At 42.5% G+C, this 24273-nt stretch overlaps 1 protein-coding gene and 1 long non-coding RNA gene across 4 annotated transcripts in view; one reads left to right on the forward strand and one right to left on the reverse strand.

Annotated features, from left to right (window-relative positions):
• Window positions 1–574: 574 nt before the first annotated feature.
• The window catches only part of mgat3b (beta-1,4-mannosyl-glycoprotein 4-beta-N-acetylglucosaminyltransferase b), a 36521-nt gene continuing 12822 nt past the window's right edge, over window positions 575–24273 (forward strand). Inside the window, 1 exon segment of the mRNA XM_061829198.1 lies at window positions 575–713. The gene's annotated coding sequence lies outside the window, so the exon portion shown is untranslated.
• On the reverse strand, window positions 581–18014 carry LOC133505760 (uncharacterized). Of its 3 annotated transcripts, XR_009796331.1 has the most exons (4): window positions 17232–18014; window positions 10469–10532; window positions 1325–1515; window positions 581–694 (listed from the first exon to the last, which is right to left on the reverse strand). It is a non-coding gene; the product is annotated as an uncharacterized LOC133505760 (long non-coding RNA). The 3 variants fall into 3 exon arrangements; XR_009796329.1 differs by lacking the exons at window positions 581–694; window positions 1325–1515 and adding an exon at window positions 3783–4725; XR_009796330.1 differs by lacking the exons at window positions 581–694; window positions 1325–1515 and adding an exon at window positions 8522–8631.

Raw genomic sequence — 24273 nt, forward strand, 5'->3', positions numbered from 1 at the left:
GAAGGGGGCGGGGGGTCTTGGAGAAGGTCTTGCCTATTATCACAGGACAAATAACATGCACGTTCATAAGCAAACCTCCTCCTCCTCCTCCGGCTCCATCCGCCAACCCCCTCTCATATTTCTGCACCCCCTCCACCTCCTCCCGTGGTTGCCGCCCATCTATCCAGCCTCCACGCAGCCCCCCTCCACCCCTTGTCCGCGGCGGCGTGACGGAGGAAGGCGGAGCTATCCTCTCGCTGAGCTGCCTTCATTCGCCCTCCTTCCAACCTGCAGCGAAGATGGTGAATATCCACTAAAGGAGAAGAAGAGAAGGAATATCTACTTGTTTTTTGCACGGCAGTGGGGGGGACGAGGACCCGGAGGAAGTGAAAGAAGGCCGGGCAGACCAAGGCCCGTCAACACGCACCCACATCGGGCCAAGAGAACGGCGGACATCGGTTGTGGACACCCCCGCGAAGGCACCCCCACCTCGTTCCGTCTCATCCCTCCACATCCTTCCATCCTGACGAATTTAGGATCTAAAGGATTATAGCGACCGCCGACCACCATCGATTCGAGACCATCCGAGACCCGGACTTGCAGCGCTCTCCCCTGGCCGCAACCTGGTCCTCCTAGCCGGGGATGCAGCGCCTTGCTCGGGCAAAAGTCGGACGAGCGGCTGGGCTCTCATCCGCAGTGGACCCATGAAAGACATCTGACACAAGCACAGATGGGTAAGAGGAGATAGTGTGTGTGTGTGTGTGCGTGTGTGCGCGTGCGTGTGCGTGTGTGTACGCGTGCGCGTACTGTGGATGAAGTTGAACATAACAAGAAGCACAGATGGTCCGTCTGCTCTATTTCCATATATGATGATGGTCGATAGTACTGTAGAGTCTGAGCTCTTCGTAGAAATCAAATCAAAGCAAAAACTGGCACCGTGGGACTTGAATTGGTTCTTGAACCAAGATTGTTGTCCATTTACTTGGATTTCAAATCAGTTTTCTCCTTTCAATATACCGTAGTTGCGATGCCAGTAATCAATTTCAGACACCTAGAAAAACACTTTATAGTTTTTTTTTAATTCGGAAAAATAGAAGAATACTGTAGTATTCATACCAAAAACTGAAGAGAATGTGAAATACACACACACACACAGTAATGCAGTATTTGTGTGTTGATTTTCAGCTTTCAAAGGCCTAGTGAATGACAACAGGAGCTGGTGTTGTGACCTATAGCGGGTCTTTGTGAGTGTTCTAAATGAGTTTTTTTGTGTTTGATTATATTTCCTGTTAAATCAGTACTGTACCCTAATTGTTCCATTTATATAACAAAAAAACTTATTCACATCACTTGAAGCAAACTCCATCTTTGTTTTTCTGGTGGGTTGAAAATCGTCCCGTGCGAGTTGCCAGTTCTGCCGCCGTCGGTGGCACAAGTGTTGTCACAGCCGGATTTTAACGCTGGCTCAAGACTCAGTGCGCTTGTTTGCCAGTTTGGCAATTCCGGCGCAGAAAAGGTGTGTCCTTGGACACGTGCCTGGCGGAGTGAATATTTGTTGTTAGAAAGTTGAGCTAAAGCATAGGTGTCAAACTCAAGGCCCCGGGGGCCAGATCCGGCCCACCGCATGATTTTATGTGCCCCGCGAAGGCAAATCATATGGATCATCTTTCATGATTTTTCTTCAAATCTGCAACAAAATTTCAAATTGTCATACGATAAATGATAACGTTGAGATACTGCAAGCATTTTGTGTTACCAAACAACAATAGTTGAAAAACGTATAACTCTCGATTTCTGATTCCAAAACGAGTTCATAAATTTCACGTGTAAATATGATGAGGCGGTTAAAGATTTTTATGGTTTCACAGTCATAACGGCCCTCCGAGGGGAACCGTAAAATGTGGCCCGCGACAAAAATGAGTTTGACACCCGTGATCTAAACGTATACCCGCTGAGACCTCATCTAATTTCCAGTGCACCCTAGAACACATTTTGGTGATTTTGATTTGGGGGAAAGCCAACATACTGAAGTCCGTGAAATTGCTTATCCTCACTTGGGTAGCGGGTGTGCTGGAGCCCATCCAGCTGAATCTGGGTAAGAGGCGTGGTACACCCTGAACTGGTCGCCAGCCAATCGCAGGGCACATTTACACACCTACAGACAAAACTACAGTTTTCAGTTAACCTACCATGCATGTTTTTGGGATGTGGGAGCACCCAGAGAAAACCCACGCAGGCATGAGGAGAACATGCAAACGCTACTCGGGCGAGGCTGGATTGAAACCTGTTTCCTCAGATCTGTGAGGCAGATGTGCTAATCTGTCGTCCTCCGTTACACCATGTGGTATTTCATTCACTAATATGTAAACAGTGCGTATCGAACAGCTCTGCATCATTGTGGAAATCAATTAATTGAATGCAGTATTGTCATCGTTATTATATTTTTTAATACATCCCAGTGTCTAACACGTGTACGAGGGGGGCAGACAAATGGTTAGTGGTGACGGGAGGTCTCCAAGTGCCCATGTTATGGCGTAGATACTTGTGGTCTCCTTCCAAGCCATCTTTACATCATTTCCTCGTGTAGTTCTGCTTGCAGTCCTGTATTAATGTAGTGTGAACACTTTGCCCTCCCGGACATGCGCAAGTCTGTTTCTTCTTGAGAAAAAAATTGGATGTCTGTGTTGCGCCATGCGCCATCGGTGGGATGATTGAAGTCAGCTGTGATCACTCCCACACCTCGCTCCTATGGATCAGGCTGTGGCCTTTTTCTATCCTTTTTATAAGCTGTAGCCAAGTTTTGCAAAGCATTTTTGCATTGGGGGGGGGGGGTGCCACGAAGGTAAAAACGCAAACTCTGAGTCTTATTTTTTTACATTAACATTTGAAATTGTGTAAAAATAATGAACAAGTACCAAAAATTCCAATATTCTTGAATGTCATACTCGTGTAAAAACAGTAACCGTTGTCAGAGTAAAAGGTTTAATAAAATTCTGTACAGTGGAACCTCAATAAAACGCACCCTGATATAATGGATATCGGTTAAACGGACCGTTGGGACTGAACAATGTCTCCAAAAATAAAAATTCGACACTTAAAATTCTGTTGCTATATTCTGTTACTTCCAGAATTGGCTGCTGTTGTTTACGGGTGCTGTGGCACAATACAGGAAGAGAAGGTACTTGTGTAATTCCGGCTCACAGACGTACATATCATTCAAATCCATTTTCAAATGACGTACCTCCCATGGCTATGTGGCGCCATGTTAAATGTGGGGAAGTGATGTGGGAGTCATGATGGTTCAATCTATTGTATAATGAGCATAGAGCGAGAGAGCATCACACTGAGGAATACAAAACACAAATCTTTAGAGTCTGGAACATGCTACTTTTGGTAGAGTAACAATTTTTGGGGGGGAAGCTGTTCACCATTGGCAAGATTTGGAACTAGGAAACGCATTAATTCCTTATGGCCAGATGTTGGCAGTAGCACGCGACATGAACTCCGCTACATGTACTCAACAAGTGACATTTTAGATCAATTCTATTTTCCAGAGGATTTTGAAAGCGCCATACTTTTTACTTGAGTATATTTTTACTCTGTTACAGTGATTGACATGCTGCTATCCATCCATTTTTGCGTGCTCAATCTAATTTAAGACTTCATCAATCTCCCCATAGGTTATCCTTGCGTCAGTCCGACCTGATCACATAGAAACAAACAACCATTCGAAGTCACAATCACACCTATGAACAATTTAGAGTCTCCAGTTAAAGCATGATTTTGGGATTTGGGAGGGAAACCAAAGTGCCCGGAGAAAACTTATGCCGGCACGGGGAGTACATGCAAACTCCACACAGATGGGGGCGGGATTTGAACCCTAGTTCTCAGAACTGTGAGACCAACGCTCTACATCAGCTCCACGGTGCCGCCTCACCAGTGTCATTTTATTCAAATACACCAATCAGACGGTGCATGCAGTCATGAGCGCACACGAACCTCATTGTGCCCTCGATTTGACACTAATCGAACAATGAACTCAAAGACAATGCTAAGCTAACCATGCTAAGCCAATCGCTTCCCCATCACCTCGCGCTTCTGCCGCTGTTGCTGTGGCAATTAAGCTGCCTTCCACCTCTGATCCTGCAACTGCACACATTCAAACACACACACACACTCACTCACACACACACACACAGATACAATACACACAAGCTCACCAGGATGCTGGCTAAGCTTAGACATTTCCTGGAGAGAATTAAATACATCGCTGTCCAATTTCTGGGTGTTTTTGAACAGATTCCTAAGCAGCGTGTGCATATTTTGCCTCTGTGCACACACACGCACACTGACGCTCCCACACACACCCTGAGTGTGTTGCTGCATGTACTTCCTGTTGTCTTGCCCTCCCGCTGACCCCTCAGTGCTACGCTGGAGCGTCCAAACACGTGAAAGTTGGTCTTCTCCTTGCCTTTCTAGACTGTCGGGAGCTCGCACTCACAGCGTAGCCAGTCGACCGTTCGTGAAGCAGAAAGAGCCTCTGACAAAGTGTCCAGGTCGAACCCGCGCTGATGAGATTTTTGTTTTCAACACGTATCATTGCCATAAGCAACGAGCCACATAATTGACTGATTTAATTAGATACTCGCCTGAGACGCTCAGGTCCCGGAAGAGAGATAGAGGGCCGCTTCAACTGACAAGCCATGGAAAGTGGTTGTCAGACTTGGCTTGTTGGAGTTAGGTAGTCTAGTAAAAAAAATAAAAAAAAAAAACAAAACAAAAACCATCAGACCCTTAAGCAAGTGTTATTTTGATATGTCTGTCATGAGTAGACTCACAAAAATGTCTCAAGAACCCTTGCCCAGAAAGACACAAGAAGTCTGCCATTTCATTTTGAAATGGCCGGAATGGGTTCATTTCGGCCCCCAGATTTTTAAAAAAAAAAAACCTTAAGCCAATTTTTACACACCAACGTGACATTTTTGTAGGCATGTCTATCATGAGTAGAGCTATAAAAAATAAAGAATGAACTGTCTCCTGTTACTGTTCATCAGTACAGCTTTTGAAAAACAGAAGCAGAAAGCTGATTTTCTCAAACAGAAAAGCAAAAATTTTAAATATGAAAGTTGAACATGTCAATAGACTTCACTCAGTTCTTCTGGCTTACTTCCTGTTTTATTCTCAACGGCCTCACATTGAAGCAGATCTCTTACACAAAACATTTTTTTGGGGGTGTGGAAATCTTGTTTTGTTTTTTTGGGAGGGTCATTTACACTAATGTAGCATTTTGGAAACAGGCGGCTCTCAAAATGAATCTTTTTTTTCCATAATATATTAGCGTCATTATGCCTGTTGAAGCCACCCCCAAATGTCTTCTTAAATGGAAAGGCAAGATTGTGAATCAAAATTCAACATCCTTCTTTTTTTTTTAGTTCAACGTGACACCAAACTTTGATCGCTCCTTCTTTACTTCCTGTTTTACTCTCAAAGACAACCCTTTTAAGAAACTTCATTTACACAAACTGATAACAGAAAGGATTGCCGCTGTTTTAGCTGCTCGTTTATACAACAACTTTTTGGACTTTTAATCTTGCACATTCTTGTTTACTTCCTGTCCCTCCGACAGCCCAATGAGGCTGTTGGCTAGCTGTTATTTTGTCCAAGAGATTAGTATACTGCTAAATATGGATAATGATGGTTTTGTTTGGGAATGTCATTTGAATGAGAAAATCTGACTAGCAATCTTAAAGTTGACATGCTGCATCTAATAACAGCATCCTTTCTGAAAAAGGAAGGCAAAAGGTCAAATTTGATGTCCTTATTGTTTAAAATTGACATTCGCCGCACTCGGCATCTTCTAGTTTACTTCCCGTCTAAATCACAATGGCAGTCGGTTTAGGCAGCTCATCTACAGAAAGTTGTTTTTTTTAATTGAAATTGCATAGGAAACGTTTATTTTTCTTTTTGAAACCTGAAAGTTATCACACCCGAAGACGTGGAAAAGTCTTGCAAGAAGGATGGCTGCGAACATGTTTGTAAAGGTCACAATGTCATCTGAAGGGAAGACTTTCAAACTTTTCCCTTCTCTGCTTAAAACACTCATCCCGCCTTCTTCTTCACCCCTTCCCCCCACCACCTCCTCCCTGAGCTCTACTTTTCTAAATAAGGCCTCCCCCCCACACACATCACCACTCGCCAGCACCCCCGCCGGCCCCCACCCCTCACTCAATGGTACCTCCTGTCAGACAGCTCGCCTGAGTTTAACCGCCAACCTAGGGCCGAAATAGAAAAAGCTCTCTCCTTGACGACATCTCCGCCATGTCCCCACTCACACGCAGCTGCCCCCCTTCCGCCCCCCAGAACACACTCAGCCCCCCCTCATACTCAGTTTGCTCGCAGTGTCGCTTTACAGTTGGTGGAAAATACCAGGACCAGAATGTGAGGCATCTGTAGCGTTTATCGCACTTGCAGAGATCCAATCGCATTCTTTCTTTATTAGCTACCAGTTATGTCGTGTTATGAATAGTTGTAATGTTCCAATAGAAACAACACGATCGGGATAGTCACGACTTCCATGGTAGCCAAGCATATCGCTCAATCTCGACGAAAGAAGCGCATTTGTATGACGGACACAAAAATATGTCTCTGTGACTTCGAGGGGCCGGTTTATTTTCACCTTCAACTTCTAACAGCATATCATGCACTGTTGTGACTAAATTATCTCACTTCCATGACAAGGAAAAAAATGGGATGTAATGCGGGATTTAAACGACTAGCCTGAGGTTCATGTCCCCTTCAGGTCCAGATTGGTCCAAATTTTGTACAATCGCATATCTTTCACTGTCTTTACAGTGACCCTCTGACATTCTTTTACTTTCTTTTTTTTTTTTTTTACGTGTATGGCTTTCTCTGGCCTTTCCTGAGTTCAGAGAGGCATAGCATCAACCATATCATGCACTGTCCTGGCAAAATAATCCGATTTTCATGGCAAATGTGTAACCCAGCCAGACTTTCATATCTGACAGTGACCTTTGCTATTTTTCCCCCAAAATGGGTTCAGCAGCATGTCATGGACTGTTGTTAACATCTTCCAAGTTTATCAACTTTAACTATTTTTTCTTATTTTTATGACTCCCTGTGTTCAGAGAGGGTTAGCAGCCTTTTATGCACTGCTTTGAGTAAATGATCTTATTTCCATGACGAGGACAAAAATAAGACATTATGTGACACAAAGGCAGTCAGACTGACTTTATTTGTGCCATTAACTGCCGATTTATCCAAATCAGTCTCCATTAAAAAAGACAGTTATCCACTTTCTATGATTATTTCTTTTTTACTTTGATGACTTTTTTGACAGCAGCATGGTGGTTCAGCTGGTAAAGCGTTGGCCTAACAGTTCTGAGGACCCGGGTCCGATCCCGGCCCTGCCTGTGTGGAGTTTGCATGTTCTCCCCGTGCCTGCGTGGGTTTTCTTCGGGCACTGCGGTTTCCCCCCACATCCCAAAAACATGCAACATTAATTGGACTCTCTAAATTGCCCCTAGGTGTGATTGTGAGTTTGACTGTTGTCTGTCCCTATATGCCCTGCGATTTGCTGGCAACCAGTTCGTGGTGTACCCCGCCTCCTACTTGTTGATAGCTGGGATAGGCACTTCTGCGACCCTCGTGAGGATAAGTGGCTAAGAAAATGGATGGATGGACTTTTTTGACACTTGTTTGCTTCTTTGTTTCTGGTCTCCTTCCAGAAAGCCATGGAAACAAGTACCATATCACGCACGGTCGTCACAGTGACTAGTGCAGTAGTAGAATTGTTTTTTTAATTTGAATTACTTTTTTCCTCTTGATTGAGCCTCATTTCCATGACAATGAGAAAAACTAATGTGATGTAAAGGCAACAAGAGTAACTTTAATCGTTTTTGTTTTTACTTATAGCAAGCACCATATCATGCTGTCTTGATGTTGACTTTCTTGTCTATTTGTTACTTTCTCAATTTTTTTTTTGTTTGCATTCATCCAGATTTAACAACAAGCAACATACTATGGACTATCTTTATATTCGTATTTTTTTTACTTTGTCTGTTTTTGTTGAGTTCTGAGAAGCATAGCAGAAAGAAACTTATCATTTTTATTATGTATATATATACATATACACATATATATATATACATATATATATATATATATTATATATATTTTTTTAGAATTTACTTTATAATTTTAATGAATATATTTTAACTTATTGTGAAATTCAGATGGGGCATATTAGTAAGAGGAATATTATCTATTATCTTCCCCCCCCTTTTTCTGACTTCCTGTGAGATTATGATTTTGATGATTTTTCTTCTTACTTACGTCAGAAAGGCAAAATTTCAAACGGCATATCTTGCACTGTCTTGACAGCAACTTTCCGTGACATTTTTATCGTGAACTTCCGCGGTTTTGATCACATGATGCCTGTCTAAGTGACATTCAGCAAATTTTTATTCAAAATTGATTGATTAGATTGGACTTATTCTTCTCTGATGTGTTTTGAGTTTCTTGCCTTTTTAATTGTTGCACAAGGTTATCGGGATGTGTGACACAGAAGCTGATCCCCTCTTTGTGGCGTTTCCCTCCCATTAAATCTGCAGTCTTTGTGAATTTGAAGGTCACCTACACATGCAAGCACACAAATGAATCTAACGAGATTAGTTTGTTCACCTCTTGTGAGCCAACAGCATCTTTTATGGGTGGAAAAAAATACCAAATAATGCTCACACACTTGTTCTTGCCTCATCCAGCTTGTGTTATCCACGCATGAACCTCCAGGAACTATGGGAATTTTTCCCCATTCTTACACAAATCCACAGCTAAATGCTAACCGCTAGCTCACCTGAATGAGCCAAGTGTGTTTTTCGCACGCTGGGATGAGAGTGAAGAAGAAGGAAAATCAATGGGTGCCGTTTCCAATCCCGAAACGATTGCGCAGGAGAAACTGGATGACGGGAAGTGGAAGATGAGCTGTGATTGAAGTGTTTTTTTGCAGGGAAGGATGGAGGGATGAATGAAGGGAGCTAGCGAGGGAATGAGAGGACAGGCATTTTCATGGGGATTATCTGGCAATGGAGTGTCTCATCTGGGAGAGTGGGCCAGGACACACACATTCACGGACTGCACACTGCTTCAAGTTGCTACACAACCTTCATTTCACCTTATTTCCACCTTCACCTACAAGTACATACTCTGCTTTTCACTTTCACTCCAGATCTGTGTGTGTGCACCCGCTTATCAAGATCCTCCCGGTTATTTGTATTGTTTCCTCCGCTCGTCTTTCCCGCACACCGACCTGTTTGTGCACATTGTTTTGTGATTGTTTATTGATTGATGGTGACCTCCAATGATAATGAACGTTTGCCACTTGGTTCCATTGATTGTTTTGCAGTAGTGCTTGGAATTGACTTGCAGTTCTGAGGTTCTGTGTTTGAATCTGGGCTCAGGCGTAGGTTTGCTCCAGGAACTCTGGCTTCTTTCCACATTTGCAAAAAAAAAAAAAAAATGCATGTTGGCTTCATTTGTGACTCGAAATTGTCTATGAGTGTGAATGGTGGTCTGTATGTGTTTCCCGCTTCCATCCATGCATTATCCAAGGCGCTTATCCTCACAAGTGTCAAGGGAGAGCTGGAGACTTTCCTAGCCAACTTCGGGTAAAAGGCGGACTTCACCCTGAACTGGTCGCCAATCAGTCGCAGGCCAGATATTGACACTGAGCGGGAATCAATCCCACGCTGCCCGCGGCAAAACCAAGCGTGTGTACCACTACACCATCGGTGACACTTGTCTCGCTTATAGTCAGCTGTAGTAGGCTGAAGGTCACCCTTGAGGATAGGTGGAGATGGAAGGTATAATATGATATTGGTGGAGTTTTACTGTATATGTCACTGACTGGCGACCAGTCCAGGGTGTCTCCTGCTTGTGCTGGGATAGACTCCAGCTCTTCTGTGAACCTAATAGGGATAAGTGGTACAGAAAATGGATGGATGGATGCTTGTTTGGCCTTGGCAGGGGATGAAGTTGGTTTTTTTTTTTTCAAAGGAAAACATACCTCCCTGTGATGATTTGGGTGTTTCTCCAAACACTGCTGCACTCGTTTGTCTTTTTGCCAAAAAAGTTGACTAAAATTAATCTTTCTAAATGTGCTTTTTGCCATTCAGGCACAAAAAGCTTTCCTTCTAGTCCTACTAAACCCTATCAAAGAAATATTGTAAGGAGAACTCCGGCCTGCTGTTTAAGTCAAATATGCGGAACACCACTTATGATCTTTGGCACAGAAAAGCATTGATGAAAAGTCAGATTCTTCCTAAATTAGTAGCATGTGCTGGACATTTTTCAATTATGCGGCAACATATGGCAAGGCCTGCGTATCTGGTTTCTTTGTATCGCAAACATTCCAGGAATTCTGACCCTTTGGGTCGTGATTCTTCTTGGAGATTACGATCAATAAATACCTCACCTCAGTCGCCGGCATGCAGACGCCTTGTCGTTCCCGTCATGGTCGCGGGCCCTTCATTGTTGTCCTGAAAGGAGACAGCGAGACACCTTTCAGTTTCCAAACTTTAACACCCGGTTGCGACACTGGCTGTCAGATTTTAGGGCGGGACCCGTACGTCGTAGTTTATTTTATTTTATTACGGTATAATTTTTTTATTCTGGATCCCCAAGACAGTTTAACGTAAGTCTATCATGAGGAGACCGATGAAAAAGAATCCAAAGTCTTGGTTTAGAGTGGCCATTTTAGCCTCAATTTGCAATCGTCTTTTGCAACTCAATAACAAATATTGGCTCGCTAGCACCCCTTGGACTTTTTTTTCTTCCCAGCAAAACGGAATTTGGTATTGAATAGACCCACAAAAAAGTTTCAGGAAACTGCGCTTGAAAAGACAAAAGAAGTCTGACATTTTGGTTTAAAGCGGCCATGTTAGCCTTACTGGGAACACAAAATTGTTGAATTTTCATCACCGTGTTTGGCTGGAGTGTACCACAGATTTTTTTCTTCTTTTTTTGAAAATTCAGCCCCCGTTGCCAGTTTCACTTTTCCAACATGAAATTTGGTAAGCATGACAATCATGAGTACACCCATAAAAAAGTCCCAAGAAGCCATGCCCATAAGGACACAAGAAAGGAGTCTGCCATTTTGGTTTAAAGCAACTATGGACCTCCGCCCTCTTAGCCATGTTGGGGTATGTTTTTTGCCAAAATGTGTCAGACTTGTCCAAGAGAGTTCTACAGAGAGGTCTCAACTTTTTCACACAAGAATATGTACATGGAATTAAGATTTTGGACGGAGCAGGACGCAATGTCTTCATATTGAAATCCAACAGGATAAAATAGTGGAATCATACTGCACATGTGAAGCAGGGTGAGTACTTTTTACTTGGAAAGATCACGAGTAATATCATTGCAGTCTTTATAAGTGAGTGGGTGTATTCATTTGACTTGACTCGTAATGGAACCCAGTGCCCAGTCTTAAAAGTCCGATGTGATACAAATGGGCAAATAGACATTACTCTTGCACGACATCGCACATTTACGTATCCCTAACCCGACTCGTCGGCATAAAACATGACACACTTTATTCAGCTGGTCAATGATACTCTAACAAACTGAAAGTTCTTCTCCTGCAATGTAAAAACCATTGATAATATTTAAATCAAACTCAGAGAAATTACTTCTCCCTCACTTCCCTTCAAAACATACAGCCTTGTGTTTGTTGATATTGTCCACATTTAGTTGTGCGTGCGCTCTTCCGAGAGCCTTAATCCATCGTAGAGACTTTGTCAACTGTGTTTTAGGCTTTAGAAAATGAATCAACCGGGCCCCTTGTAACCCAACCAGATATCTGTCAGAATTGCGCCTTCCCCGAGCGCATCTGAGGACCATTTTCTTCGTAACATGAACTTTTCCAAGCGGACGCTGACAACCAGCGTTGCTTGTGGGACAATACGGCTAGAGGGGCGTCTCGAGCCAGGGGTTGAGACAATGCAGCTAACTAATTGGCTTTTATTGTACGAGTGATTGACAGGTCGGAAAGGTCCATTGTAGGCTGTATTTGCATTAGCATTCCCAACCCTCAAAATGACCTCATTTGCACCATTTTCTTTAAAATTCAGCTCTGAAAGAAGGTTTCACAGAGGGGAATGAAATTTGTTCATGTCTATCACGAATACACCAACAAAATATCTCTTTCATTCTTGAAAGGATGCAGGAAGTCTGCTATTTTTTTACGTGACCATATTAAGGTAAATTTTGGCCATATTGCTTTTTTTTTTTTTTTTTTTTTGCTTTTGATTCTTAGATTTTGATGTTTTCCTAGGCCAAATAAATCAGCATTTTTAAGTGATTTATCTGTATTCACAAACTCAGTCTTTGTTGTCCATGAGATTTCATCCAACCGCGACTTGAATTACGGCTAACGCTAGCAGGCGTCTTCTTCTATCGGATTGACGTGTATGAAATTATGACTTTTATCTCATCCGTCAGCATGCATCAATTTGATGTGACTTGTCATGTTCGTAGCTCATGTAATGGTACACGACAAGAGTGCAACATCTGGGTGAGGCGAAGCGTCGGCATGGTCTTACTTCAATGTCACGGCGCCTCTACAATAGCTTTATCGTGGATTCGGTGTGTGTGTGTGTGTCTGTGTGTGTTTGCGTGTATGTGCATGTGCGTGCACGTCTCACAAGAAAGCAGGAATGATTCAGCACTCTTCCCTGAAACGTCAACTGAATGGACACCTTTGTCTTTCCTACTGTGCTATCTTGGAGACTGCTTGGCTAGCCAGCATCCACATGCACACGCTTGGGTTTTTCACCTCTGACAAGCAGTTTTCACAAAATAAAAAGAAGTTACATGGAAAAAAAACGTTGGAGCGAAATGGGAAAATGGCAGATGTGTCCCTTTGTAGCATGTTTAATGTTTATTATCAAATGTTAGCGAGTGGAATTGGTGTTGCAAATGTGTTGCATCACCGAGTGGAGCAATTCTGTTTCATTTTTAGAGAAATGCTAACATGCAAGTGTTGCGCATTTGGGGGATTGCGCAGTCGTGCCTATTTATAGTGAAAACCGTTGGATGGATACTGGGAATGGTAGAACATATCAAGACATTTGGAACACATTTGTGTGGGGGGGAAAGGGTGTTTTATACTCGCAGCACCTGGGATGGATGGATGGATGGATGGACAGATGGATGGAAGGAATACTTCCAGATGTTTGGAACCATCACTCAGCTGTAAGAAAAACAACTTGGTTTCTGATTGCCCTTGAAGGCAACACTTGTCTTAGATGGCTGATTGGATGGCACCTGTAGATAGACAGTAGATCATGGGTGTCAAACCCAAGGCCAGATCTCGGCCCGCCGCATGATTTTATGTGACCGGCGAAGGCAAATCATATGGATCGACTTTCATGATTTTTGTTCAAATCTGCACCAAAATTTCAAATTGTCATATGATAAATGATAACATTGAGATATTACAAGGATTTTTGTGTTACCAAACAACAGTAGTTGAAAAACGTATTACTGTCGATTTCTGATTCCAAAACGAGTTCATAAATTTCATGTGTAAATATGATGAGGCGTTTAAAGATGTTTATGGTTTCACAGTCATAATGGCCCTCCGAGGGGAACCATATCCCATTCGTGAGCAACTTCCCATTTTTGGGACATCATGATTTTAACGCATTATATCCTTCAGTATATCAAACTATTTAAGTGTTTTGATCTGAAGACATAATTTGGTATCAGGAGAGGATAACTCATCGGTCAAAGTTAGCACGGAGTTATTTCCCTTTCCTTTCTGACCCAACATGGCTGCCTCAAGTACACATGGAGCGTTTTCCAAGAGAAGGTAGGGAGAAAGAAGAAGTCAGTATGCAACCAAGTTTGTCTTCAAAATGCTAATCCATCGGTATTATTAATCCGTAAGTGTCTTTCTAGAATAAGAATTAATTAATAAACATATCTCTAACTCACGGAACTGATAACATACCCGTCCCAGTTTTAGGACACTGTCTGCGAGAGGCTACATCTTTTTCCCCCCTTTGTTTTATGCATTAAAACGAAAAAGAAGTGTTATTTCCTTGATTGTGGCCTGTTAGGAGACTTTTATCTCAATAAGGCAACAAATTGCCACCCTTCCCATGAATGGGATAAGTAAAATGTGGCCCGCCACAAAAATTTGTTTGACGCCCTTGCAGTAGATGGAAATAGAATAATTCTAAGAACATTCAGAACAATCACTCAGTTGTTAAGGAATTTCTAACTGTCCCTGAAGAGAACCCTTGGTTGAATGTATTCTATATATAGAAAGATGCATCAATACGTGGCTGGAATTAATTCCCCTCGCGGCATAAAGTAGATCTATCGCTGATATTGGTGTCATTCATTTAAGTGCATTTGAACACACAAGTCTATGATTTTGACTGCCCCCGAAGACAGCAGCTGGTTTCATAAAGACACAGATAGCGCAGCACTTTTCTTGGGAAAGGTTTTTGTGAGCCTCCTTAGCACACACACACACGCACACACACATTTACAGTGTTGAGTGTCCGAGCCCAGGCTTGACCTCTCTCTCTCACACAAACAATGAAGGCCACTGTACCGGAATCAACAGCCGTTTTGTCCTCATCAAACACACGTACACACATGCGCACGCACACGCACGCATGCTCGCAGACGCCCAAACCTCTCCGAACGTGTCAACACAGGAAAACAGACATTATATCCACCAGTGCGGCTTATCCACCATGTTGGAAAAGAATGATTGTTTGTCTTATCGTTGAGAAAAGTGGAATTCTGCATGGTAAAGTCATTTACACACACGTTAGACAGTAGTGTGCGTTTGTGTGCGTGTGGCACAAACATAGGCTGTCGTGTACTGTGCTACAGTAATACACACACACAGAATGTGTTAATGTGCAGCGAAATGCTGTGTGAATACAAATGAAGTCCCAGGAGTATAAGTTATCGTTGTTTTTCTCTCGTCTGAGTAAGTACATCATAAGAAGGGGTGGAAGCACGGAACAATTTCGGTCTGCCTCTCAAATGAGCAACAGAGTTTGTTGCTTCGTGCTCACTTTGATCACCGGCCGCTGACCTCACTGGATGAACTTTTGTCCTTTTGCAGACATCCCTATTCTACTCATGCATGCATTTTAACCACCGCTTATCCTTACTAGGGTCGTGGACGAGCTGGAGTCCATCCCAGGTATCTTTGAAAGAGAGCCAGGGTATAGAATTGTATTTATAAATAGATACTTTTTTTATAATCCCACAGGTAAACTTTCATTTCTAATTTATCACAAAAGGCAATGATGACTAAAAAAAAAATAATAGTGTAGCGGGCAGGGGGTGCCATCGAGGGGGTCTCAAGCTAGCCTCGCTTCTAACTTGCTTGTCAGCTGATTTGTTGCATTTCTCTCGGCCAGCAGTCCCCAATCTTTTTTTGCACCACAGTCTGGCTTCACATAAAGATAATAATAATAAGAAGAATTTTTATTGTCATGAACACGCATGCATCCACACAAAATTTGTTCTCTGCAATTTACACATCACAGTGAACACACACACACGCTTGTTAGTGGCGCACATTGGAGCAGGGGGCAGCTGAAGTGCCCATGGAGTAGTTCGAGCTATCAGTGTCTTGCTCAAGGACTCCCACAGCCGTGAGGCCCAGGGACGGTCCAGTCGAGGTCTGGAATCTAGGTCCCTCACAGGGGCAGGCGACAATCTTAACCATTGGGGCTACGGCTAAAGATATTACGACGGAGCACCGTAGATAGAGATGTCCACCATGGAGCTCACCGCCTCACCATCACTGTCGGCACTCCGGAACAGTTTTAGTTGCGGAGTGGGCTTGCAGCTGAGCTCAACTAAACTGAGAAAGTAAAGAATCAGTCGCTCAAAAGATTTGTTTGAACAAGTTTTTCATAAATGACAAGACTACTCGACCCCCATCTACCACTGCCCCCCCCCCCCCCGAATAAAAGAAAACACCACACCACTCCCAATATGTGCCCCCCACGATTATAGCAGTCCACTGATTCCGTGCAAAAAAATTTCTTGTGGCTGTGAGGAGCAGTTGGGTGACATTGGAGCGATCCAATTGGATGCTTATGTCACAAACCAACGGTGCACGGGCAGACCCAAATGCAGGACTCCAAGATGTGGCCATGATGTTTAGTGGGTTTTATTATAAACAGAAGTTGTGCACGACAACACAGTCCAAGAAGAGAGGATCCGATAACGTCCAATAACTATGAGTCAACTAACGAGCATAACCAAAAGCTTGACTGGGCAATAATGGCGCAGCGGTGGAGTAACCCTGGATGTGGGAAAGCATACTCAACGAACTGGCAAATGCCAGTGGCAAAACTCCAACTTAAAAACATGGTCTTATCCCAGTGCCTCATGTGAAGCAGCTGTGACCGGCGACAGGTGTCATAGATGAAACCGCTCAGAGCGGCGGCCAGGCCACGCCCTTCTCGGCCGTGGTCCAGCCTTGCACATGACAGCTGAAGTCAATGCCGAGGCATCACCACTCTGCAATCTTTCAAATTCACAATGAAAATTGCATATTACAGGAAAACTCAGAAATCTACCTTATTGTTTAATATAATTCCCATGAAAAATCAAGAAATCTTTCCCTTTAAAAGCCGTGACCGGCATGGGAGTGGCGTCGGAGTGACCTGATTGGGCACCTGAGGTGATGCCAGGATATCGCAGAACACGCCTCCCCCGTTGTAATTTTTTTTTAATTAAAAGACATATTTAGGAGGTTTGTTCATGAGTTGACGAAGAGAAGAATGCTTTTCTCCAGTGTCTCCGTAAGCTTCTCCGTTTCCTCAACATAATGCAGCATTTTTATAACTCGATGATGCATTTGCTGACACTCAGGTATTCGGTGCCTGCTCCTCGGGCTAATTTGCAAAGTAGCACAATGCACAAAGAAAGCGCGAGAATCAGTGACGGTCGAATGAGAAACAATGGACAACAAGATGGAGTTGTCTTCAGGCTTATTGCTTACTTTGTTTGCGCTCACGCTCGGCGAGGAAGTGAGGCTGATTCAGATTGTGCCAAAACAAGCACACACACAAAAGAATTACAAAGGAAATTAAAATTGCAGCTGAGCAATAACACTTTTTTTTTCCTTTTTGACTTTAGAGGAAAATGTTTTTGTTTTAATGGCTGTTCAGTACTGATGCTCTACTCACTCTCACTCGTCGTCAGCCTCCTTGTTGGTTGTTCTTTGTCCATAAAACAGACAGTCGTGCCCTTAAATAAGACGTGCAATGCCGCTCTTTCCCACGCTCCCTCAACGTCACACACAAATGAGCACATTTAATCGAATGTCACGCATGTTGGATCTCAAAGCGGTGAGTGTGAATTACGGAATCTGACGAAAGTTTTTTTTTTCTTTTTTTTTCCCCGGGGGACACTCCATTAATGCGTCGATCTCGGAGGCGGGTCCTGGTGCACCTGGACGCAACACAAGCCGCTCGCTAAATGTCACTCGCATGCGGCTCACATCCAGGTGGAACCCCATTAGCACATGGGTCGTTGTGTTGTGCTAACGTGGTGTATTGGAAGAGTGGCTGGGCAGCGCCTCGTGATGACGCTTGGCATCAAACCTGTGACCAAAGTGTGTCGAGGGCTGACGCCAAAGTCTCCAAACCCTCAATGTGAGACAAGCGTCACTCAATGTGTCGCTCAGGCAGGAAATGACCACAGACAAGAGGGCCTATTGTGATAACGTGTGTGTATGTGAGAGAATTTTTAGTTTTGCATCGCCACAGTAGAAATTATTTCAGAAACACTTCTATAGATGCAAATGAGTGGCATTAATGCTGTGCATTAGTCACTACAGTGGACAGCTCGTCTTTGACGTCAAAATTTAGTATTGGCTTATCAAATGTTTTTTTTTTTAAATGATATATGTGAGTCTTTTAAAGCTGCTTCGGTAACTACAGCGGTTCGTGTTTCAAATGTATTTCAAAGGCTGTTCATCATTGGGTTGAAAGTTGTGCAATAGTCGCTAGAGTGCAAAAGTATCCCAAAAATGTCTCCTTCTACGACATCAAGTTTCAGCATCAGACACTACAGTTGATAAAATATTCCAAAGCTTTTTCTGTTTGTATTTTTTTATACACAAATCTCAATGTCAAAGTCGTGTTTGTGTTACGACAGTGGATAGTTTCAAAAGAGCTCTTTTCTTTTCCATGCAGGATTCATTTATGTCAACCTTGCACAACTGTCACGACAGTGGTCATCTCTTCAAAATCTTCTTTTTTTTTCCCGTGTAAGAGTCTTGATGTCAAAGTTGCGCACCAGTCACAACAGCTGACGTCCACATCAGTCACTTCAGCTCGACTGTAAATGTCCACCTTTACCTTTGTGCATGCAGAAGAACACACTGCGGTGACCAATGCACGACTTCCAGTAGCTGTCTGCTTGGTTTCCCCTTCTCTGCAAGTTAAAAGTCTTAATCCCCAAATTAAAGCAAAGCAAAGCAAATTTATTTATATAGCGCATTTCATATACGAGATAACTCAATGTGCTTTACATGATTAAAGGCATTTGAAAGCAAAGGGATAAAACAATTAAAAGGGGATAAAAACAATAAACATTAAAAACAAAATATTGAAAAAAGTCAATTAAAACTGCATACAGTGCAAGTACTATGATCAAAAAGTGGATATATTTTTAAAAGCATGAGGAAAAAAAGAAGAGTTTTCAACCTGAATTTCAAAACTTTCCCACTTGGGGCTGACCTCACCTCTGCTGGCAACTTCTTCCATTTGTGTGGAGCATAATAGCTAAATGCTGCCTGACCATGATGTTTGCTTTGGACTCAACGCTCCACTATTTGACCCGAGAGTCAGTCGAACTCAGAGCTATACTGGGTTGGTATTCCGTAAGCATTTCTTTCATGTATTCAGGACCTAAATCATTTAGTGATTTATAGACCAGTAGCAGAATTTTAAAATCTATTCCAAAGCTGACTGGAAGTAAGTACGAGGATTGGTGTACTCACTTCCAGTCAGCTTTGGCGTTATATCCACTGACCGCTTTATTTTGGTCAGAATGCGAGCTGTAGCATTCTGAATGAGCTGCAGCTGTTTAATACTCTTTTTGGGGAGTCCAGTCAGAAGACCATTACAGTAGTCAAGTCGACTACTTTTTCTGGTCTGCTTGACACATACAAGACTTGACTCTAGATGTGTTTTTCAGATGGTAGAAGGGAGTTTTTGTGATTGATTTGATATGATTGTTGAAAGTCAGGTCGGAATCAATCAGAACACCAAGGTTTCGGACTTGGTCTTTGGATTTAAAGCTAGAGAGTCCTGGTTTTTAATAACAGCAATTCTCTTTTCCTTATTGCCAAAAACAGTTGTCTCAGTTTTGTCGTTTGATTTATTTGAAGAAAATTCTGGCTCATCCAGTTATTTATCTGATTTAGGGAGTGGCACAAAACCTCAATTGAACTGTAGTCATCTGGAGACACTCCTAAATATAACTATGTGTTATCTGCATAGCTATGGTAGTCAAAATTAAAGTTTTGAAGAATTTGACCCAAGGGTAGCATATACAGGCTGAAGAGGAGAGGTCCAAGAACTGACCCTTAAAGTCTTACAATTCAGCGTCGGTCGCAACATGTCACCATTTTGTGGACAGTCGACCATCCCCCTTGCAGGTGGTTCCTCCGTTTGCAAATACATGAGGTATTTTCAACTGGAAACTTCCTCATTTTCGCTTCCTTGTTTTTTAAATTTTTCATTTATTTATTTATTTTTGCGGGAAGGCGTTACTGTATTTGTAGCAGAGATTGAGAAAGTCAACAGCTGGTCTTTAAAAGTCTACTGACACGTAAAGCATGATTTTTAGTTTTAGTTTTTAGTTTTTTAATTTTGTTTATCATGAAAAAAAGACAGCCGCAATGGACCCATCCGTTTTTTTACCACACGTCATGACGTTGTCGGAGGTGGCTTTTTGTATCTCCCGCCATGAAAATCCTCTCGAGGGATTTGTTTTGGAGAAGAAGCAGGAAGTGACGTTTTTTTACAGACACCCACACTGGCGGGGTCGTGTGTTTATACTAGTTTTACCGGCGGGATAGTAGCTGTTTTTTTTTTTTCCTGCGTGTTAGCCAAAATGCCGTCTCGTTGTATTGCGGGATATTGCTCGAACACTCGGGAGGATGGATTCACTCTTCACACGTCTCAAAAAGACCCAGTTCGTTGTGAGAAATGGATTGCACAGGTATAAAGGATGAGAACTTTGTGGGTTCCAAATGACAGGTAGGTGTGTATAGAGCTACTGAAAAAAAATAGTAATAGTTGAGGGGGGGCGGATTATATATGCAGAAGTCTTCAATGTTGAAGTTGCACATCAGTGACGACACTTATCAAAAGCTAATTTCAAAACACATGCGCACACATATCAAACTCGGACATCAATATTGTACATCACTCACTACAGAGGCGAGGAATCTAACGCTAGAAATATTTTTTTTGTTTGTTTCTGGAAGTGCAAGTCTTGTTACCATTGTGTATCAGTCACTGCAGTTGAAAGCTGTACAAAAGTTACTTTCTTCAATACGCAAATCCTTCAATTGAAGCTCTCCATAGGAGCTTTTGTGGAATATTTCTTATAGACTCCACTTTTGCTGTCGCAAACCAATCAGAATGCAATGTTTCAAACCTTTGTCTCGCTAACATAGAACATCGTCCCATCATGTCAGAGCACATCAATTTTTCATCGCTTTTATTTTGCTTCCCCCCCTCGTTACGTCTTCTACTACTGGTGAGCTCATGGGTCAGCGGCGGGCTGAGGCAAATGTGCCCAGAAAGCTTGTGTGTCTCTAAGAGACTCTTAAATAATGCACACGTGTTGACTGTGTGTCCGTGTGAGTTTGTGTGTGTACAGGCTACAACATTGCAGTTACACGGCCACAGTCAAATGAGACAAAGGTGATTGTGCTCACTTTTGAAAGAGTTGTAATTTTAAGAGGAAAATATCTATATCTAAAATATATTTTATGCAAAGGACAAAACAAAAAATATCTAAATCAAACTTTTACATAATTTTGAAAAATATCATCTCACAAGTTGTATTAAAAAAATTCTCCCACCCAAAAAAAGTATAACATCTTGACCCCCAAAAAATCCTCTTTCTTTTGAAAAAAAAAAACAAACCCCAAAAACAACCATATTATTACAAGATAAAAAGCTTACATATTTATGGGGGGAGTTGAAGTAAAATTAGATTTTTTTTTCCCTCCAGAAAAATATCTTCTATTGAGAATAAAGTAAAATAATTTGTAAAATGTCTCATTTTGCCAAAGTTGTATTTTTTTCAACAAAATATCTTTTTTTAAAAAATTGAAAAAAATATATAACAAGAGGAAAGTCATTTTTAAGGCTAAAAGCAAAAAAAAAATGTCAGAATATTTTTTTCTGCAGAAAAATATCATACCAAGAAGATAAAGATAAAAGACATTGTTTCATGGTTTGATAATGTGCCAAGTCAGGACAACACAATTAGCTTCAGAGTATGCACGCAAGACAAAGGAAAAATGGAAGAAGCCGTCAGGAGCTTTTTCCAGTAATGCCGTGTGCATTAATGTTTGGAAAGGTCTGGCCAGGAACCGCTGAGCGAGCACAAAAGTAGCCTGATGGGCTTGCAAACAATGCCCCTGTGAACTGCGCCGAGCACAACAGGATGTCCAACTGTCTTCACGAAAAAGCAAAAGAAAGCACGTACACACACACAAAGCGATTCATCAAGCAAAATACACTTATGGAACCTATGGGGTCCTGTAAACATCTGCTGTCCTTCATTCTCCACTGACACTCATTTGCATAATTGCGGGTTTGAGAGCTGTCAATGAAACGGTGACTAAATGATGAAATCCTCAGTGCCGAAGATGAGAAAACGACGTACATCCAATTTTGCAACTTTTGATAATACAGATTTGGTGCCAACTGTGACAATTTCTGTTTTGTCACTGCTTAATTTCCTTAAGTTCGAGGTGAGGCAGGACTTCATGTCTGAAAACCAATCGGTGAGGGAATAGGGTGGAAGTAAGATGTTGGGTTTGCAGTCGCGGTGGAGCGAGCTTGGTGTCATCTGTGAAGCAATAAAATAGAATCTTACATTTATGAGAAATAATGCAAATGAGAAGCAGGTAGGTGATGGGGACCAGAGCCCTGGGGCACACCTGAAGTTATGGGGAGGGGAAGAACGAAAAGGAGTTTAGCTGCATGAACTGAGTGCAGCTATTTGAGATATGAGTAGAACCAATTTAGGAAAGTGTGGCCGATGTTGATGGAGGACGATGGGGTCGTAGATGGTGTCAAAGGTCGCAATCAAGCCAAGGAGGATGATGATAAAAGTTCAATTGGAGTCAGCTGCAATGAGATCCATTTTCCAGACCTCTCTAAGATTGCGGGCATGCTGGAGCTTGTCCCAGTTGATTGTGGGCAAGAGGCCGGGTACACCCTGAGCTGGTTGCCGAACGCAAAGCACATATAAATCAACATTCGTTCACACCTACGGACAATTTAGATTTGCCAATTAACTACCATGCATGTTTTTGGAACGTGAATGGAAACCGGGAGAAAAGCCAGACAGAAATCACTGCAAGCTGACTCGATATAGCCGGAACACTGATTGTAATGGAACAATCTAGCGTTCTACATCACTGACCAGAGCACCGTGACAAAAAAAATAATAATAAACACTGTAATTAATCACTATATATAAAATAAACACCATATTCTTCGGAAAAAAAGAGGAAAAAAGTCCACTTGGGGGCATGCTATTTTATTACAACCCTTGGATGCCAAGCCGCAGAGGCAAACTTTCTCTTTGCATCAGGTGCCAACGCATTCAGAGTCATGAGTCATCGCCTCCGTGCAGCTGATAAATTAAACTTCTTACACGTACCGGTTGCGTGATCGCGAAAGGAGGCCGAACTGTGGCTAGGAAAAGATGGACGAGCGCGATGCTAATTGCTACTCGTATGGTACCATGTCACGAAGTCGCCATACGCCGAAATAAGTGAATGGGTTAAACAGTACACTTGTCACATGGTTATGGCTGGAACCAGCTTGTAGCAGAGAGTTACGAAATAACAAGCCAGTCAAGACGCGTCTGGAGATCTAAATGGAAAATAATTCAGGGCTTCTGATGCAGAAATTAATTAATACGTCACTGGAGACGGCCTCTGAGAACAGAGTCCTGTTAAAAGTATCAAATTAGTATCAGATGAGAGAACCTGTATTGGTCGGATAATCTGGAAATTCCCTTAATATCAGTGCCAAAGTGGATATCGGGAATATAAATAAATAGCATGCATGCAAGAAAAGAAACCTATAGATGTACATTCATAAAGTTAAAAATCTAAACTATTTTCCATTCATAAATTATCCAATTCAGTCTATCAGCAAAATAGAGTTCTGGGTTTCAATTGACCTTTGAGATCTGATCAATTTAATTGAATAGATTTTTTTTTTTAACCATGATGGGTCAATTTGGGGGTGGGTTGGGGAGGATGATCACTGTGAAGCTTCGAAGCAGATTTTACTTTACGTCTGCCTCACAGCTCTGAGGAGCGAGCTTGAAACCCCAGCCCCGCCTGTGCAGAGTTTGTATGTTGTCCCCATGCTTACGTGGGTTTTCTCCAGGCACTCACGTTTCCTCCCACATCCCAAAAACATGCAACATTATTGGACACTCTAAATTGCAGGTGTGATTGTGAGTGCAACTGTTGTGTGTCTCGATGCGCCCTGCGATTGGCTGGCAACCAGTTCTGGGTGTACCCCGCCTCCTGCTCGTTGACAGCTAGGATAGCCCCCAGCACTCCCACAACCCTTGTGAGGATAAGTGTTATTCAGTTAACCATTTTAACCCGAGACCGTAGTAATATTTAGTAGCATTTCTGAAAATTGCTTCTCGTTTGTATTGCATCGCAAAGATATTTACTGTAAAAGTGAACAATTCTTGGTCTGGTTTTGTTTTGTTCCCATACCCCCACCCCACCCTAATCCGCCCATCCCCCTGTAATCCCCCCACCCCTGATCCCCGCGGGTGCTTGTTAGGTGAGGTCAGTGGACTCGGTCAGACTCCGGCAGAGATCGTGAATAGTCTCTCAGATGCTTTGTAGTCTTGGCGTGGTTTTTATGAGCTTTTCTTTGTGCTGGAAAGGAAGAAGGGGGAATCGGATGGACACACACACACACACACACACAGACT

Source organism: Syngnathoides biaculeatus, chromosome 9, assembly GCF_019802595.1.
Source record: "Syngnathoides biaculeatus isolate LvHL_M chromosome 9, ASM1980259v1, whole genome shotgun sequence".
Classification (NCBI taxonomy): Eukaryota; Metazoa; Chordata; class Actinopteri; order Syngnathiformes; family Syngnathidae; genus Syngnathoides; species Syngnathoides biaculeatus.